Here is a 21217-nt window from a genome sequence, read left to right as displayed (position 1 = left end):
CAGGACCAGCACAAACCTTTGAAAGCTCCAGATATTATGCTTTCTTAAGATCAGAATTTGCCGTCAAAAATGGACCAGAGTCCCATTGCATGTTCATACACACAAACCCACAATTAAATAAAATTAAACAATAACACCCAAAGAAGCCAGCAACTCTATTTGAACAGATCTTATCTTACTTTCCAAATGAAGGCAAAACTCATCACTTCCCAGGTTAGAACAGCTGAGACCCATCAACCAACGGAAAACAATTTGTTCAGAGGAGAAGCTGTCACCAACTATTACCACGTGGAACGTGAAGCGCTGCTATAGACCTCAGCTCCCTGATTCTGGAAGGCCTGCTCCCATTTCACTTGACAGCTGTGGACATTGGAATAATACAAAACATAACCTAATCAACAGACTGTGAAAAATCTGAAAGCTAAAGACAGATGTTCAACTACCATCACCACCTTTCATATTTAATTATATTTATGTGGGGGAAAAACAAGCAGTGAGTCAACTCCTTTAAGAAGCTCTACTTGACTGTAAACTTAGTGACGAGATGGGTAGGTATGGCTTTCTCAGTCAAACAATGGGCTGCAAATGGCCTAAATCTAAGTTATGGTGGCAGATGGGCCTATGCTGAATCAGCCTGTGTTTCATACTACAGTCTGCATGCTTTCTCCTACTTTCAGAGATACCTCATTCACCTTCACTTTTCCTTACCAGACCAGCCTGCCAATGTCAAATCTATATCCAGCAGAGGCTGAATGAAGTTAGCATATGCTAGTCACTGCCAAGCAGACTGAGGGTAAATACATTTTTTTCTGACTTGAAAAACAAACACACACACAAATTTTCCTTTCTCTATCTTAATCCACAAAGATCTCAAAGAAATATCAGAAATGAAAAAGAAAAATACTATATTACCTACTATAGTGTTCCATATCAGGAAGTGACTTGTTATAAGTTAAGCAGGGGTCACAAAGTTGTCTGCTGATAAATTAAATGAATGAAATGACCTTAGTTTCCTCATTAGGGGCCCCAAAGACAGTTAAGGGACCTGTGGAAAACTGAGGAATTCATGCCTGTTCTGTAGTTCAGCCCTTTAATACCACTTAGGAATGTGGTTCACATATAGATCAATTGGAGAGATGCTAGAAATCCAAGATTGTATATAAAATATAATTTCTAAATGTTGTCAATTACTCATATTTTTCCAACATAATCCATGGTGTGGAGGCCAAATAAAATGTGTATATTCTAAATATAAACTGACTTTTGCAAGCTTTGACTTAAAAGAGTTCAGAACTACTAACTTTTACAAAATATTGTTTTTCATGAGAGGTAATGACAAAAATACATCTATGTTTCTACAGGGCAGCAAGGATTAGTGTAACAGCCACTGAGCTAAAATTGAGAAGACTAGTGTCCTGCTGAGCTCTTGCATTTATAATCTGAGAGACTTTGGACAGATCACATATACAATCAGTGTCTCAGTTTCCTCCTATTTAAATTAGAGTCTCACCTGGCGTGTCTCCTTTATGTTTTTCGGATATCAAATAGTGAACACACTTTTACAATTGCCACACATTCTATTTCAAGGAAATATTATCTATTCATTTTTCTACAAGTTATTAATAAAATTTCCATTGTTTGTCATGTACAGTACTCCCTCTATCCATCCAGAAGAGGTAGCTCTTGAGTACTAATAGATGTAGTTCAAATCATACTGTTAAATTCAAAGTAAAAGAATACATGTTTCTGCCATTAATTTAAGCAATTCCCTTAACATCTATGGGGATAGGTTTTCCTGTTGTCAAATATAATATTGATACTCTCTATCTTTATTCCAGGAATATTATGAAGCTAAAATGAAATAAAAGATATTGGGAAACAAACCCAGTAATACTGTAAGGTAGCATTTTCAATTTTGATGACTATTATTAACAACAATTTTTCTTTCAAAGGTAATCATTTTCCATGGAAAAGGAAAACAATGTTATCATTATATTAATTACCTTAATATTAGTATCATGCATAATGATTTATCACATACCAATTATACAACAATGTATATATTATAAACTAGCTCTACACGCTCTGTGAGATACACACTCTTGCTGAACCCCTAAAATCCACAACTCTTCTGCCTCCCTTTCTTTTCTTTTGCTAAGAATTGAGTAGTTTTATTTGAGGCAGCAATATTCCCAGCCCCATTCTCCACACTTTCTTTCTTAGAGTCCCTTGCAGGAAGGGGTAGACACATAGCAAACAGTTCACATTATGCCAGAGAAGCGAAGTACGTGGGGGTTATAGGAAGGTTTTGCTTTATCTATGTAAGGCAACAGGAGGCTGAAACTTTCATTCTTCTTGTTTCTGCTCCAGACTTTTTCTACAGTTCCAGAGGCAGTGAAAAGGATAGGGAAAAGCTAAGCAAACTGTAGATCTGTTGTGGGTGAAATTTTCAAATAAGGAAACCAATGCTGACAGTTGACAAAGCCCACATTTCTTTTTGTGTGAGATCTATATTCCCCAACTTGTTCAAATCTCTGTAAATTATTCCTTTTATTTTTGACACTCAGCAATCTTAGATGAAAACTCATCCGTTTGCTTCTAACTCCATGATGTTAAGCCCTATTCTATTCTGCAAGACATGGAAGCCCACATGTGAACAATGAAATGAGAGAAGTTATTAATCTTTCTGGAAACTAATTCTTCCATCAATAAAATGGGGGGCTGTAACAAAACTTCAGTCATTTTTGTAAGAATCAACAGAAGAGTTTGTATAAAACTATTCCATGAAAATTAAAAAGGGCAATAGAAATCAGGTCTTTAGTATTGTTCATGCAGATTAAAACTTCACAGCTTCTGATTATAAAATATGATTTTAGAATATTGTGGCACATTTTCTAAATATTTCACCCATGGAAAATCAGTGATGTCTGAGTATACTTAATGGTTCTTCAAGTTCCTTCAAAAAAGCTACAGATTATCTAATGTCATTCTATTACATTGGACTCTCTTTGGAAGATGCTTTCTTGGTTCTTGTTCAAATCCACATACCAGTCAAAATATCACAATATTGCCTCTTTAGCTTTCCTATGCAGAGAATTCAGGAAGATTTGTGAGGCCTTGAGTTTCCCTCACCTATCATAGAAGGTATAAAGGTATTTCACAGCAGAAGATATATGGGACAGAAGGCTGAATAGCCAGACAGTTAAATAAGAAGTGCTAAGATGGATTCTAATGTTTGAATGTGCAAGGGCCAGTGAGGACAGTGATGTCAAATACCTGTAGTGGAGAACGAGAGTTGAGAGAGAACAGTGCACTGAGCATCCTCTATTATTAGCAGCCAAATTAAACATGTAGCATACCTCATTTAATCCACACAGAAATTGAGAGATAGCTATCTACACTTGAGTTTTACAAATATTAGAGTGGTTTGCTTCTTTGCCCAAATTTACAAAAATTTGAAAAAGCATACTTAGAATCCCCATCTAGGTGATGTGAACTCAGACCACTAAGATATATTTCATTCCAGTTCCCATAACTGAACAGGGATGGGTCAACTGCTACCAGTTGTCCACAAAGACATGAGGATATGTAGAGAGCCATTCTTCTAGGAGTTAGCAGATGAAATTACTAAGGACAGATTTTGATCTATGAGTGACTGGCATGCCTGAGACTGCAATGGTATTTTCTGGTCAGGATGCTCCACACATACTGGGTTAAATGAGTAACAAGAACATGTGCTAGTTTTCAGTTGGTGCAGTATAAAAATGTAAAGTTCAGGCCCTGGATTCAGACTGGGTTTGGATCTGGAGTCTGCCACTTACTAATTGTGTGAACCATGACATTAATTTAAAATCTTTTGCTTCAGTGTTCTCATTGTTAAAATGGGAATAGTATCAATTCTGCCTCATAGATTGATTGTTGGAATTAAATAAAGTAATTAATTTTAGCAGTTATATTTAAAGGAAACTTAAGACTGCTAGAGCTTCATTGTGTTTACTTGGTGTCTAAATTTACTTTAATCTGGAGGGCAATGAAGGCAAAAAGGCAAAATGAACTCTAGAAATGCATACATCACAATTCATCTTGTCAAAAATTTTTCTTCAGGGAATGTAAATTAGATCAATTTGAAATGAATAATTTAAGATATATAGAGAAGTACAGGGGATCATGTGAATGAGCACTTCAGATGTGGATATTTATATTCTTTTGTCAGTTGTTTTCTGGAGACAAGGTCCTGCTCTATTGCCCAAGCTGGAGTGCAGTGGCATGATCATGATTCACTGCAGCCTCAACCTCCTGGGCCCAAGTGGTCCTCCTGCCTCAGCCCCCCGAGTAGCTGAGTCTACAGGTATGCACCACGATGCTTGGCTAATTTATTTTTATTTCTAGTGGAGACAGGGTTTTACTATGTTGCCCACACTGGTCTTGAACTCCTGGCCTCGAGTAATCCTCCCACCTCAGCCTCTCAAAGTGTTAGGATTACTGGTGTGAGCCCCCAATGCCCTATGATATTTATATTATAAATTACAAATTATAACAGACAGCTTTGGTGGGTAACTGCTTAGACTATACGTCCCTTAGGAGAATTGCTCCTGATCACGCTTGGTGAAATGGAGCAGCCAGGTCGGAACTGGATGACCCATCTCTCTCGGCATCACAGATTGAACTATTTACACAGTTTTGCCTAATAGACTGTGTCTCCTGGGAAGTTAAAATTGGAACTCAGAGAATGTAGTCAATTTCTGTCAGACACTTGAACTTGGAATATGTGCAATATTGGGGCTGGGACAGTCTAGTAAAGGCTGAAGCAGCAAAGTAGAAAAGGCAGGTTGGCCGAGAATAAAGAAAAACTGAAGTCGTGTCTGGAGCCAGGCAGCTGAGACCAAGTCAGGACTCTACTTTTTGTTATTTGCCAGTTTGTATGACCTTAAGCAAGTGACATAACTTCTCTGTACTCAGTTTATTCTCTCATTGTGATGACTGAATGAGTTAGGATAGGTGAAGCACCTGCAAGGGGATTAGGGAACCTGGCACAGGCTCTAGAGCGTTATCTCATTTCTAATTATGGGTTTCCTCTTTTTCTACTATCATATGTCTGTATTAATCTGTGTGGGTGATCTGTTATCACGAGAGTGCAAGTTGGGGTATGAAGGAGCACCTTATTCCCTGATAACGTTCTAGCTTCTTGACCCAGTCATGCACAATGGGACTTCATGTTTTTGGATTCCTTGAAATCACCCTATATGCTTCCAATAAATTATCTTTTTCCCCTCTATTAATAATAGTTCCAGGCCCTGTAAATACTTAATCTCTGAAGAAGAAACACCAATTTGCACCACCCTTTGGGAAAATTTGAACTACCTGTTCCTGATATTTTGGTGAACAATTCAGTATTAAGCATACCCTTGCTACCCCTGATGTAGAGGTTGTTATTGGGTACGTATAGAAATTTTGCAGTGCTCTATTAGAACAGTAATAATCAAAGAGAGTGCTAGGCATGAGAGTGATATGAAACTCACAGATCATAAAGGTGCCTCCAAATTATTATTATAATCTACATCTAAAATCATTTCTGTTTCATAGCTCCCTTTGGTAAAAAAAAAATAAAACTCATAATTCAGTTAGGTAGTTTCTAGATGTGGATGCTATTCAAAGAATTTCGAAACATATTCCCTAAGACCCTCTTATGGGTAAGACTGACATAATCATAAAAAATAAAAATGCTATTAAATAGACTATAAATTTCAAAATGATACAGAAATGCAATAACCAGCCAGAGATTTGAAGGAAATAATAAAAGCAAACAAAAACTAAATAGACCCTTCCTCCAGTAGAGATTATACCAAAGCCACAAGACAAGGATCAAGGAGCTTCTACAGTATCACCTAGTTCAGGTAAGAGATAGGGCTTTGAAGAGGGTCAGATAAATTGCTACATGGGCAGCCAAACCACAGTGCTTATAAATGTGCTTATAATGATTTCATTAGGAATTTAACTAAAAGCATAGCAAAATAGATATTTCATATTTTTTTGTATACAATATAAATGCACTTTGCTAGAACCTAAAAGAAAATCTATGTTTGTAAAATGTATGCAAACTCTTCCCATAAATCTAAATCAGGGATGATTTCTGGCTTTGAAGCTCTGTGGTAGTGTGCAATGCATTGCAATATGAGATTCTGGTGAAACAAGGAATAAAATCAATTAAGAAAATTTAGTCTGCACTGTAAAACCTAACTAAGCAAATAAAAAACAAAGTTATTTGTAAAATCTTTAGAGACAAGCTGATCATTGCATTTGCAGCACTATTATTGAAAGCATTTATTTCATTGTAGGTACTTCTCCATGCCACCCAGACAGGCGACTTAGCCAGAATTTATGACCAGTTATACAAGCTGAGCTCCCTGTCATGAGCCAATTGCAATACCTCTTTCACAAATGTATAATATGCCACAGTGTTATTCACATGGCATTCACCAGCCATGCTCACCATCGAGTACCAAGTCCCCAGGGTCAATGGCACCTGAAATATCTGTCATAGAGGCACTGAGATTCCCCCTAGGTAGCCAGAAGTATCACCTCTCATAGAAGGGTGGGAGTAGTTGATGATGGTTGAAATGTGGTATAATTCTCTGATCCGTGAAATTTTACAATCAAATTTTCTTTCATTTATAAGTAAGTCCGTGTTTGACTTTTTTGACCTGTTTGTGGCATGTCCATGGGGCTAGGACTCATGAAAAGATTCTCATTTCAATTTTCATTGTATTGAAGAAACTGAGGGTTGGAAAGCTGTAGCAAATTCTTGTGGCTACCCAGATGCATGAGATCCAGATGGGATCCAAGTTTCCTTTAGTCATCCTGAATCTTCTTCAGCTCATTCCCAGGAATTCTTATATGTCTCTATTCTACCTGAAAATTATTTTGTAATTTTTCAAGCTTGATCTCAAATATATCTGGCCACTGCCGATCAGTAAGAAACTCCCTCATCTGAGAAAGAAGCACCAGAGAAGAAGTTGGTAGGAATGAAAACAACCATGTTCTATGCCACCCCCTTCTCCAAGCTTTTAATAACTCTACATTTTTGGACTTCTGGGGAGAAATTAGACATTGCAAATCATTCTGCTTCTGCAGCTACAGAATTACCTGAGAGAAAAGGTACTGTTAAAGTCTACAACTTCACAGCATCAGATTATTCTCTTAGAAAGAGCAAAGGAAGCTTTTGGGGCTACAAATCATATAACTACAACAGGTCCTAAAGTCACATGTTTTAAAACATGTCAGAAGCACCAGAAACTGCAGCAGGAATATCGTTTTTACCCGAATTTCTAAAACATGCAATAACATGTATAGGAAGAAGGGAAAACGTACCGTACTATCTGGGAGGCTGTAGTGGTAGGAAACACATTATAGCAAAGAATTACCTGTTGTTACCTCTCCGATTAAGATAGAGATGTATTAAATATTTCTACTGTAGTTTCTACCAAAAAGTTGGTAATGAGAGGTGTGTGTCATAAGTAACACCACTTCATAAGTCCCCTCAGATCTGTACACAGGTTTTGAAATTCTGCTGCATAGGTCTGCAATCCCACCCAGGATAAATCACTGCTGAGTGCCATGTCCCCAACAGGGGGCTGTTAATTAGTTTTAAAGGCTCCTGCAGTTCCTCTACTGTTTCCAAGAAGTATGCACACCCAGCAATATATAAAAATCCATTTTTTTTTGTTTGTTTGTTTTAATGGTCAGCCCAGGCTGAGATTTTATGAGCTTCCCATGGCTGTATAAAAGTTAAGCTATATGCAAATGTGCAAAGAGAAGGCTGTTAAAATTGACTGGGATAAATGCTTTGTTTATCCTGCAGCTGGAATGCAGTGAAACTCCACTGAAATGGAAGGGGAAAGGAGGCCAAATATCATGTGTATCCACCCGTGAGGCTGGGGCAGGGGAGAGCTGCTCTGTGTCTCTGGATTCATTCTAGTCTGCACTTAGCCTAGCTTTGGAGCTGTGTTTTGTATTCCCAGAGAGTAAAATTTTTTCATCCTCAAACATAGTAGACTAGGAATAGAAAGCCTGTGAATTCTAGCATCTTAGAACTGGTGTGGAGCTTAGAGAAGGGCATCTTCTCCCTCCCTCCCATGTCACAAGCACAGAAAATGAGATCCACAAGAACCAACCTCAAAAATAGTCATACATATATAAAAACAACACACTGTACCCTAAATATATATGCATATATAATTATTTGTTAATGAAAAACAAATAACAATGAATTTCAAGAATAAATGAAATCCAAAAAGTACTCATGACAGCGCTCATCACTGCTTATTAGATCCAGCAGATACCCTAGAAATAATTACTAATCAAAGTCAATAATACATTGGATTTGATTCCCAGTTTAACAAATACTTATTAATCATCTACTAGGTACCAGGGACTGTGCTCTGAACATTGAAGGCTCTAAACAATCTCAGGTCTCAAAGAACTTGTTTGAGTTTTTAAATTTTTAAATTACATCTTCACTGATGTATAATTTAGATACAATAAGATGCATAGATCTTAAATGTACAGTTTGATGAGTTTTGACAAGTGTAAATACCTGTGAGATTATGTCAAAGAACACACACACACATCCCCCACAGATACATGCACAATTATGACATTATATCTTTGTTTATAATTTATTTAAAATATATTTCTGAGTTGGGAACTTTAATTCTCATTTTTTTAAATCCTAAAAAGCCCACAATCCTCAAGTTATCCAAGAGGTCAGTCGAACATTTAGTTCTGCACGCGCACGCACACACACACACACACACATAAACTTTTCTTCTTGCTGTGATAAAATACTATCCTTGTGAAGTCATATAATCTCTCTTTTATTCTGCATATCAGTAAGATAACATTGAACACTTCCAAGAAAGTGGGACATCAATGTTATGACAGCTAATGTATAGTGTTAGCTCTATAAGGAGTATAACTGACTTTTCCCACTGAACCTCACCAAAACTTCACGAAAAACTTGGACTTGGCACAATGATTGCCAACTCCATTTCACAGAGTGCCTCTGAGGCATAGAAAGTTCAACTGCCTAGTCAAGTAGGTGGCAGGAGAATACAATGAACCCTTATTTTCTGATTCTGGAGTCTAAGTTTCTTAACTTCACACAAGATGGTCTCCCATAATAAGATAAGCACCTGTGTAAAGACTAAAGTTTTTTGTTGTTGTTGTTGTTTTGTTTGTTTTTGGTCTGTGAGTCCCTAAATCTGTAACCAGAGCCACAACTTGGTCACACAGGGCAGTCCTAATACCTAAAATAATACAGAATTCAAGATTCTTTTGAATTTAAAATGATAGATAAGTATCTATCTAACCTAAAATAGGTTTTTTCAAACAGCTAAAATATAGATAACTAAATGCCAGAATAACACTAAGATTCACTATTTAGCCAATAAATGAAATAAAAGACAATATCTGGTATACACCCACATGTACTCTTAATTGATTTACAGTCACCCTTGACTCCAGCCCTTTCCCTTTGGTTAATTTCATAAAGATTTCTCTCCCTTTTGCACTCATCCAAGCTTCAAAACCTACATTTTTTTTCTATATTTACAGTTATATAATTTACATGCTTAGGCAATATTGGACAACTTAGAGAACTCAATGATTTCAGGTAACATAAATAATACCCCAAATCTCTCAACTACATAAGACAGTTTTCTTTGGTGATCTCCTTCTGATAAGAGAAGTGGATAGGCATATCCTAATTTGCCTTGGTATTACTACTGCTTTAATCAACTTCTCTGGCATTTTCTATTACTTTTAAAGATAATTAAGCCAAGGTGTTTAGAGTTATCAACTGGAATTTTTTAAAATTACAAAATCGAAAGCAAGAAGGCTTTAATATTTTATCTCAGATGCACAGTATATTTAAAAACCTCTCTTACAAAATATTAGATGATTTTCAGGGATGGTAAGTCCAGTTGAAGGTATGATAGGTGGGGCCTCTTAGGTCCCAGCCAGGGTGGTAATGGGCAGAGTCCAGTGAGGCAGATGGTCATTTGGAGAGCCATTTCCCCAGCAATTGAGGAATAATCACCAGTCAATGGGGAAGGGTTGAATATTTAGTACAAGTAGTTGGAAAATTATCTAATTGGATAATACTTACAACATGCCACCTAGATATACAGAGATACATATTTTCCAGGTAATTTAACAGATCACTTCTAAGAAGTAAAAATATAAAATTCTACAATCATCCATTAGTAAATATTCCACTCACGTTAAGGATAACTTGAGGGTTGTGGGCTCTCAAAGATAAAAGAGAGAGAAGTAAAAACATCAGCTCAAGAATATGTATTAAATAGATTATAAACAAAGAAATAATATCATGAATAAATAATGTGCCCCTGAAAACAAATAAGAAAAGCACTAACACAATAATAGACAAATGGGCTATGAACATGAAAAAAATGTTTTACAAAGAAGAAATATAAACATAATACGTCTGATAAACATGTGAAAGAATAACTTCTCTAGAAGAAAAAATGCATATTAAAACATATGGATATTCTTTGTTATCAAATTATTTCAAGGTTGGTGATAGTGGAGTGTGGCAGGCTTTCAAAATGCTTCTATTAGGGGAATAAAACAACACAGTGTTCCTTGTAAATCAATTTGGCTCCATGTTTCAAGATCATTAAACATACTCCTGTTTTACCAAATGATTCTATTTCTCAGAATGTATCTTTTGAAAAAATTATTTAAATATGCAAAAAGATGCTCATGATATTTATAATAGCAAAAGAGAAAATGGAAACACTCTACTTGTCCAATCCCAGAAGATGTTCACTCTATTTCAAAATATTTATATAAAGGAATATACCAGTTCACATTTCCAAAGAATAGCAGAGATGAGAAAAGAAATGGTCATGCTAAACCAGTTAATTAGACAAAAAGTAGAAAAGACAAATTTTAAAAAAATTATCAGTGGTCGAGGAATGAAATATTTTTTTTGTTTTGTTAGAGAGTTAATATGATAGTTTAGAGAATTTGGTTATTATGTTACATTTTGTTAATGCAGAGGAAATACAGCAAATGTACAGACTTGTCAAATGCAATGCAATTCGTTCTGTTGAGAACAACTTGCTTGTTTAGACTTGATGAAAACACTGAATCTAGTTATCTGTAGAAAGGAATATATACCTATAACTTCTAATAATTATATTGTGACTCTTTCGTCTGGAACAAAGGACTATGCATCATTCAGATAATTGGGAAGAGAAGTTGGATATGCAGGAGGGTAGGCCTGATCACTTCTGCCTGAGAGGAGCAGGGTCACTAACAGCCCCCTGGGCTCAAATGGCACATTTGTATAGGTGAAAAAAAGGGCACCCATTCCTCCTAACGCTTCACTACCATGTGCCCAGAAATACTCATGACTGTAACTACAGAAGTAAATGGTGCCCTCTGGAATAGCATGTCACAATGGTCCAAAGTAACTCAGGCTACTAAGAAGATCAGAAGTCACTTAGAGACTGGGTCTAGCCAGAGGCTAATAGGGGGAAAATAAATAAGGAATGAGAAGGGGAGAAGCTACACCCCCAACCCCTGTCCCACACTTCACTGCTTTCCATAGTGACATGGGGGAAGTGCAGGACTAGAAGAGCAGGCAAGTGATCATATCTGATTATCCCAAGGAGTAGTTCAGAGATCCTTTCATGACAGAGGGTATGCTGGGGCTGGAGGCAGACAGGACTCAGTACATGGTTCGAAATGGACAATTAGAATAGACACTCCGATCTACAAAATTAGGAAGAAAGTACCTCTCTTGTGGGATTGTTAGCATGGAATTCCATACATACATATGCATATAGACATATATGACTTGGCAAGTTGTAAAGGCTTACACATGATAACAATAATATAAAAACCTGCTTCATCTCACTGACATTTCAGCAAATTCTAGAGAAATTCTCATTAGCACTGCTAAGTGTTCCTCATGCTGTGTTAGAAGGAGCCAGGCAGCCAAGAGAGTCAGCGTTAATAACATCTCCAGTTCCACCATTTCTAGCTAAAGGGTAAATCTTTTAAACTTTTAAGATCTATGTTTCTTTATACATAGGGCTAAAAGTGCTATTGCCCCTTCCCAATGAGATCCTGTCTATAGAATGATTATACACACTGAAAGACCTGCATAAATGCAAGAGATATTGTGGAAGTGTTTGCATGCATGTGTTTTATGGTTATTCTTCACCCCTCTGTTCCTCTGTTTTTACCAATAGTAAACACATGAAACCTAAAAGAAGCCTCCATGCTTTGTATTGAAACAAAAAGAGGCACCTGGGAAACTGTTCTGCTTTGTTACTTTAAAGAAGAGGGATCTTGACCAGACAGCAGCCAAGGCCTTGAGGTCTTGGGGTCTAGAACAAGCAAAATAAAAGGAGCTGAAAAAAATGATTCATGGGTAATTTTTTTTTTTTTTCTAAGACAGAGTCTCACTCTGTCGCCCAGGCTGGAGTGCAGTGACTCGACCTTGGCTCACTACAAGCTCTGCCTCGCAGGTTCACCCCATTCTCCTGCATCAGCCCCCGGAGTAGCTGGGAGTACCGGCGCCCGCCACCACGCCCAGCTAATTTTTTTGTAGTTTTAGTAGAGACGGGGTTTCACCGTGTTAGCCAGGACGGTCTCGATCTCCTGACCTCATGATCCACCTGCCTCAGCCTCCCAAAGTGCTGGGATTACAGGCGTGAGCTACCATGCCCAGCCATGGGTAAACTTTTAAATAAAAGCAATCCCAATCCTCTAATATCTTCCCAGATGCTCCATGAGAGACATTTCCTGGTAACTCTTGGGAAGCTTTCCTTGAACTTGGAAAAGGCAGCCTTGGAATTTACTGTAGACATGCACTGACTAAGTATTTCAGTCTTTTTTTTTTTTTTTTTTGAGACGGAGTCTCGCTCTGTCGCCCAGGGTGGGGGGGAGGGGCCGGATCTCCGTCCACGGCAAGCTCCGCCCCCCGAGTTTACGCCATTCTCCTGCCTCAGCCTCCAGAGTAGCTGGGACTACAGGCGCCCGCCACCTCGCCCGGCTAGCTTTTTTTGTATTTTTTAGTAGAGACAGGGTTTCACCGTGTTAGCCAGGATGGTCTCGAACTCCTGACCTCGTGATCCGCCCGTCTCGGCCTCCCAAAGTGCTGGGATTACAGGCTTGAGCCACCGCGCCCGGCCGTATTTCAGTCTTAACCAAAGGAGAGAGGAGAACCCATTTTGGTGCACATAATCTAACCAGCTAAAGACTGAAACTCTTGATTATGTCATGATTTCTGTATGAACCCATGAGTTCCTGCACATTAGTTAAGATTATATTGTAGGTTTTTCTGCCAACTTCCCATATCTAATGCCAAGGGAATTGAATCGAGGAATCCATCACTTATCTGCTTCCAACATAACAAAAATGCCAAAGTTTTGGAATTAGAGTTAAAATATATATAGGTGCTAGTTTTGTAAATAAAAAGTTATAAGAAAGTCCGTCAATGTTAGCAACTCTTCTTCTGGGGGCATTGCTAGATTGTTTGTACTTCTGTCCCTTACTCTATTTCATGGATTAATAAATCAAAGGGTGCCAGATGAAGAAGTTTCTTCGGTCTGGATATTCACCTGTTAGCAGAAATCTCATCTAAAAAAATATTTGCACAGATCCCTCTTTTTTTTTTTTTTCCTATGCTTATTTTTGATGTAAATGACTTGCTAACGTTGAACTTCATTAACTCTAAAATGTGTGAGACTCATCTTGTTTTTTCTGGTTTAGCATTCAGAAAGTGACACACATTTACCTATGTAACAAACCTGCACATTCTGCACATGTACCTCAGAACTTAAAATTTAAAAAATTAGAGAAGTGGTTATCAAATTATGAAAATTTATTTCTAGTGAGACTAAGCCACAGCATGCGGGTGATTTGGGGCACAGTTTTCTATACTTCACCATTCCATAAGCTAGCAATAAATACAGGGGCAAATGTTATTGTACATTTTCCACATATAGGAAGAAGGCACTTTCTAATTTCAGAGCTTAGTGTAATAATATCATTCAGATATTACTTTTCTTTCCTTTCCAAAGTTTTCTTATCTCTGCTTTTCCTGGATATCCTTAGGAAACTTACAGGGGTGCTTATTTCTTATAGACAGGTCACAGGTGGCATTATTTTTCTGTAGCATGGAAGGAAAACTGGGTCAACATGGAACCCTGGTGGTTCACATGAGTTAGAGGTGGTAGGGATGTCAGGAAAATTGAGGGAAGCAGAAAATGCAGAATCTGGAAGACAATAAGGCAGTTGTCCTGTCCAAACTTGTTAACAGATATTTTTTTGTTTTTCTTTTCATATAGGCTCCACACCTACCACCTCCTCCTCTCTTTACACACATAGATCCATATGCCTTTCAAAAGTCAAACACTAATGATGCAGTATTTTCCTTAAGTCTTTAGGGAACAGCATTGGCACCCTATGGTCTACTCGTCAGCCAGCATTCTTTGGACTAATGTTCAATGCCCTTCATGACGCTCTTCCAATTTACATCATTTCTGATGCCTCTTTATCATGAATCCTTGCCCCCCAGCTGATGAGGGTTTCTGCCAATTTTGAGTGAAAGGACATTGTTTTAGTCTTATAAAGCTATGTTTAGAGAGTAGCAATTTACCAGAAGTGAAAGATGTCAAGGCACAGGGTACCCACTTGGATTATACATGAACCAAAGAGAACCTATAACATTTAGAGGCTTTAACACTAACCTAAAATACAGTTTCATCCCTGATGCTTTACAATTGTGACTGCCATGGTGTGCACCTGTTAGGGTTCAGGTGAATTTTAGGAGTATGTCCACCTTCTGCTTTCAATTGCGGAACGATTGAAACAATAAATGTGCCGAGCACCTATAGTGTTCCAGACTTACAGCTAAGCATTTGTGTATGTATCAATGAGACAGGCAACAATATTCTCATTTTACAGAGGAAAACTGAGCACAAGTAGAGACTAAATGACCAAGGACACGCAGCCAGTCAGGGAACTAGGACTCACACTTTGGTGGTTTGCTGTTGTTGTTTAACTTCTTTCTCAAGCTCACTTCCTGGAGAAATGGTTTCATTTTCTGTTTGAACGAAGGTCTACTGATCACGCAGACTTCTAGATATCAGGTTAATTTACTACTATACTACCTTTGTCTTACAAAAATTATACAAAATTCAGTTAATTTCAATGCTCCAATAAAAATGCATTCCATTTCTCCTTTTCACTAGGAACAGTCGTAAACTTCATGAAGCCAGGGAGTAGGGATATGCTGCAAAACATTTTATCTCCTATGTCCGGCAGAGTTCCTGACACACAGATAGTGATGAAAGTCTCTTAAATGAATAGATTATAAATAGGACCTGTGCTCAGTCTAATATACCAGTCTGTCTGAATATTGACAAGAAGTAGACAAGCCAACTTGTCCAAGGTCACTAAGTGACTGCTCACTGAAACAAAAATTTTCTGAATACTTATTATGCAGAAACCAAGCTATCACCAGGTGCAAAGTCTAGACTAAGAGAAGTCTGGAAGAGGAGGATGTTTGGTCTCTGTCCTTAAGAAGTTTAAAATCTGATCTAGTTCCATCTTCCAATGCATTTCTTATGGTCTATACCAAGCCACCAATGATGTAAATAAAACATTCAGGTTTCTTGTAGAAATGTTGCTCCACTATCCTTCATGCAATAATGCAGCACTTTGTAACAAGCTTTATAATGAGGCTATGAATTAAAGTGATGCATGGCTTTTCTGAGCTACAATATGCATCACAACAGCCTGTATTAACAATTTAAAACCGTATAATGTGCTTTATAAGCTAATAAAGTAGCTGCCTCTAAATGATTTATCAAATATGAATAATGCATCCAGAAATAACTTACAGGAACAGAGCCAGCATCCCCCATTCCTTCGCTAGCTGACTTTCTACACAGATGATGCTGAGGACACATGGGAGCTGAGTTACTGAGCTCTAGACACCAGTCTCCTGTTCTGCCAGGAAGCCTGCCTGAGTTCTCCCAGGAGCCCCCCTTGTAATCATCTATTTTCAATATTTCAGCCAGCCTCTCAGCCTTTTCCCTTCTGGCTCTCTCTCTAACCCTTTATTCTCCCCTATAGCTTTCTCCTCTTTTAGAATCTTCTTCATTCCATCATCCTTTCTGCTTATTTAAAGGGAGGACAGAAGTTATCTTAGAAAGTTTCTGTATAGGAGCAGCTATATGAAGTAGATGAATCAGAAGGGAGAACTCTAAGGTCTAATAACCCAGAAAGAGAACAGTTCTACATGCTTTCTAGACTTCTAAGATATATTCACATTAGATTTTAAACTGCCCATTATTCTAAGTGAAGTAACTCAGGAATGGAAAACCAAATATCATATGTTCTTACTTATAAGAGGAAGCTAAGCTATGAGGATGCAAAGGCATAAGTGTGGTATAATGGGCTTTGAGGACTCAGTTGGGAGAGGAGTTAGGCATAAAAGACTACATATTGGGTACAATGTACACTGCTCAGGTGATGGGTGCACTAAAATCTCAGAAATTACCGCTAAATAAGTTATCCATGTAACCAAAAACAACCTGTACACCAAAACTTACTAAACTGAAACTAAAATAAAATACTTTGAAGAAGTGGGGGATAAAAAATGGCTTCCATCTACCCTTACAGGTTCTTTGGCTGGTCTATGAATTAAATTAACATAAGACAGATTAATAGAAGAAAAAACATATATAATTACCTACATATACATGGTAATCCCACAAAATAGGAGACTCAAATAAGTGTCAGGTAATTAAAACTTTTATAGCATTGTAAGCTACAGAAAGGAACAGAAGCTTGGGTCATCTAGGTGATGGAGACACAAGTTAAAGGAAGGTGGAAGGAGGAAATGTATGGTGAATAAAGGTTGTCTTGTTATGAAAAATAAAAGAAGTGTTTCAAACATATCTGAATTTATAAAATAAGAGTAAATGTCCTACCTGATGTGATACTGCATTGTATGTAAAACTATGTGCATATATTTAAAAAAGAAAATCACATATTGACATCGTTAAGCATTATTTAAATAATTTTCTTTAAAATATTAGGTTTTCTAAAATCACATTCTAAAACCATCCTTATTTTGAAATCAGAACATACATTAGTACAATGTATTATTAATCGTAAAATTAGTAGTAATAGTAACATATATTAGACCCATTATTAGAGAAAGAAATAACAATGAGTCAATTGGTGAACAATGCCTCACTTATAAATTTATTTTTACATAGTTATGAAATGTACGTGGGAACTAGAAAATTTGATTCAAATCCTATAGAGTACTAGCCCCAGACTCAGGTTACACCAACACAAACACTCATTCCCGTATGAAATGCAAAACAGCAAATATGCCAAAGGCCAGCAGGAATGTTCACAGAAATCTCTTTTTCACAAGTGGACTGCAGCTGTCTTCTGAAAGTTGGAATGGAGCAGCAAAGACGAGAGATATCTTCGGCAGCACAGAAAGCAGGGGACGTGGTGGGAATTAACATAGAAAATTCTTTAGTAACCAAAAAGCTTAGTGCTCGTCTACAAGCTAGCACTCGCTAGAGCGAGATCTCCCAGCATTCAGAAAACTGGCAGCTAATTTTTAAAGGATGAAGAGAACTCTGGAATATCTCTACTGTTCAGGTCCTGAGCCTTTCTAAAGGAAATCTAAAATCCCAATATGGCGCTAAAAAAATTGAAATTAGAGGCAAACAAAATCAATTAAACCTGCAAGAATAACCTGACAGAGGCCATCAAAAGATTAGACTCACTCAGAGCACTCCCCTCAATGTTGTCCTGACAGAAGATGTGGTACACTATTATTTGGATTCAGACCTTGTTTACCTGTCTTTGTTGTTCTACTTGAAAAAACGGCTGGCGTTCAATCAAAAACTCCAAGGCACATGATGAAGCAAGGAAATGCAAGAGAGAAAACACTTAAGAAATGACTACAATGGAAATAACAAACAAAGATAATAAAATAATTATGATGAAGTTTCCACTTTTGCTAATGGAGAGATGGCTTACAAGACTAGCCCTCCCCCCATAACAGCTACAGGACTGGATAATATAGAGTGGCCAACTGTTTCTCAGGCAATGGAAAACAGGCAGCACAAGACTCCAAACTCACGAGAAGGAGTCTGTGAGATGAGCTTTTTCAATTATACAGCTATCTGCATGGGAAAAAATTTTCTCATTTGGGCAAAAAGTGATGCAACTCTAGTAGAACAGGACTGTCCAGTTGAAACTAGGCAGCAGAAATCATAATTTGAGGCCACTGAAAAGGGTGAAATCTGAGATGGAACACTGGGGAGGTGGACCAAGAAGATAAGGTGTCCAGAATTTACTATAAGGGCTCCCTATGAGTCTGTGGTTGAGAGACAGGCTTTCTTGTGTTCGGGAAAATCCAATCAAGGTTTACTAGACAGCTGCTGTGAGGTTGAGAATGGAACAGAGATACTGATGCTGAACGCTTATGGGGGAAAGCAGGGCTGAGAAATGTTGGAATCCTGACCATGCCAGAGTAAGTCTCATTGACCACTTCTTTGTAGCCCTAGAAGCCAGAGAAAATCATAGAAATGCCACTCTGTTAATAGAAAGGAGTAAAGATAATCGTGGAGAGTAAGACCTACCCCATACTCACTTTGAATAAGACTAAACTCAAGCCTTAATAGGATCCCGAAGGAAGACAGATTTGAAAGTTTTGTCTCACCAAGTTATATGGGTTTGGGAAACTGAGAATTTCAGATCTGCATCAATAAACCAAAAACAAGGCAACAAGTTTAAGGTAATCACCCTTTAATGGCACTGCCTGCTGAAACAAGAATAAATATTCTGCAGAAGAGAATAGAGAAGATATTTCATACAAATACTTAGCATAGAGAGGTTGGAGTGTTTATCTTGAATCATACAGAATAAGATGTCAAAGCAAAGAGTAATGGTAAAGTGTCAAATAGTCAAAATACATAATAATCATAAATGTAAATATACTTCATAAAAGTGTTTCAAATACATGAAGCAAATGATGTCAACAAAATGACAGATTAGGCAGCTACAGCCACCTCTCTGTACAAAGAGACATTGAGAAATAACTATAAATGGTCAGAACCAATTCTGTTAGATTTCTGGAAAACAGTCACAGGTCTACAGCAACTAAGAAAACTATATATCAAGAAAAAGGCAACTTAAAAAACAGTGGGAAATGTTTCTGGTGATTCTACCTACCTTTCTTTGGCTTCATGACAGTCTTGAATATAGCAGCGCACAGCCTCAGTCAGTATGGGAACCTGGTCCCTTGTTCCAGAGAGAACAGAGCAGATCTTATTCACACATCATTGTTTCTATCTTTGCTAACCTATCTGGAGGCTACTTGAAGGACTGATGCAAGGTGCTTATCTCTATTTTACTTAAATCAAAACTCATTCAGAGAAGAAAACTAATAGTTGTTGCTGTAAAACACTGCAAGGTAGAATAAGAATCTGATAGTATCTGGGGAAAACTTACCATTAAGACATACATTAGGTGGTTTAAAGTCTGAGAGAAAAATATCAGGAGAAGGGGAGTCTTGGGAAAATTAGGGCATTTGAAAGTACACATGTGTGTTGGATAATATAGAAAGTAACATGCATGTCAAAAGCATTCAAAAGCACACATGTATGATGAAGAATTTTGAAAATCAAATGCATGCCCTAATGCTTTACCTCTGGCTGATCACCAGGTACAGTGCAAGTAGGTAATGAAGCCTTAGGCAGAGTTGTAAATGGCCTGGCAAAATGTTAAAGCAGTGCCCCAGCACAGAGAAAATCTACAAATGGGCAATGTGGTTTTTGTTGTTGTTGCTTTTTGAAATCTCTTGGCATTAAACACTAGTTGAATTTCCATCAAACACTAGTTGAACACAAGCCATAGGAACTGAGACATTAGTGACCATGTGACAATGAATATAAACTTTCAAAAACAATTTGGAAAATCACTAAGCAGATAGTTGTGGCTATCAAAAATCAACAACAGCAAACTGTAGTGAAGAGAAAGAATCTGATTTCCAGATTTATCACATTCGTTTTCTGGTTTTCAAGAGAAAAAAAAAATACAAACAGTACAAAGAAACAGGAAAGTATGGTTCATTCAAAAGGATATATACGTGTGTGTGTGTTTATGTGTGTGTGTGTGTATTCACAGATACTGTACCTAAGAAAGCCTGGATATTTGACTTAGTAGAAAAAGATCTTGAATTACCTGTGTTAAATATGCTTAAAAAACTAAATAATAACTGAATATAGTTTTACAATCACTGAAATGAAAAACTACAGCAGTTTGACAATAATGTTAAGCAGAGAGAAGACAGATTTAGCAAACTTAAATATAGGACTACTTAAATTACTCCGTCTAAGGAGCAGAGGAAAAATAATGGAGAAAAGTAAACAGAGCCTAAGGGACCTGTAGGACACAATCAAGCAGATCAACATTTGCAAAAATGTAGCTCTCAGAAGAAGAAGAGAGAAAGAGGCTAAATAATATTTAAAGAAATAATGGCCCAAACTTCCCAAATGTGATGGAAGACGTGAATCTATACATCCTAGAAGTTCAAAGAACTCCATGTAGGATAATCCCAAAGAGAGCCACACTGAGACATATAATAACAAAATTGTTGACAAAGACAAAGACAAACAAACTTGAAAACATCAAGAGAGAAGCAACTTATCACTTAACCAGTTATCCTCAATTTGTTTAACAGCTGATGTCTCATCAGAAACCATGTAGAACAGAAGGTAGTATGAGAGTGTAAAGTGCTAAAAGAATAATAAATCTCAACCAATAATTCTACAACTGTCAAGTCTATTCTTCAAAAATGATTATAAAATTAAAACATTCACAGATCATAAAAGTAGAGAGAGTTTATTATCAGTAGCTCAGCCACACAATAAATGCTAAAGGAAGTCTTTCAAGTTGAGATGAAAGGACATTAGAAATCAATACAGAGCCACATGAAAAAAAGTAAAGACTTCTAGCAAAGATAGCTATATAAGCAAATTTTGAAACCAATATTATGTATTTTAGAATGTAACTCTACTTTTCATTTCCTGAATCATTTTAAAATGTATAAAATAACTATAAATCTATATTATATATAATT

Source organism: Rhinopithecus bieti, unplaced genomic scaffold, assembly GCF_001698545.2.
Source record: "Rhinopithecus bieti isolate Rb0 unplaced genomic scaffold, ASM169854v2 scaffold_7681, whole genome shotgun sequence".
In the NCBI taxonomy this organism is placed as follows: domain Eukaryota; kingdom Metazoa; phylum Chordata; class Mammalia; order Primates; family Cercopithecidae; genus Rhinopithecus; species Rhinopithecus bieti.
Note: the sequence above shows the minus strand (reverse complement) of the source record.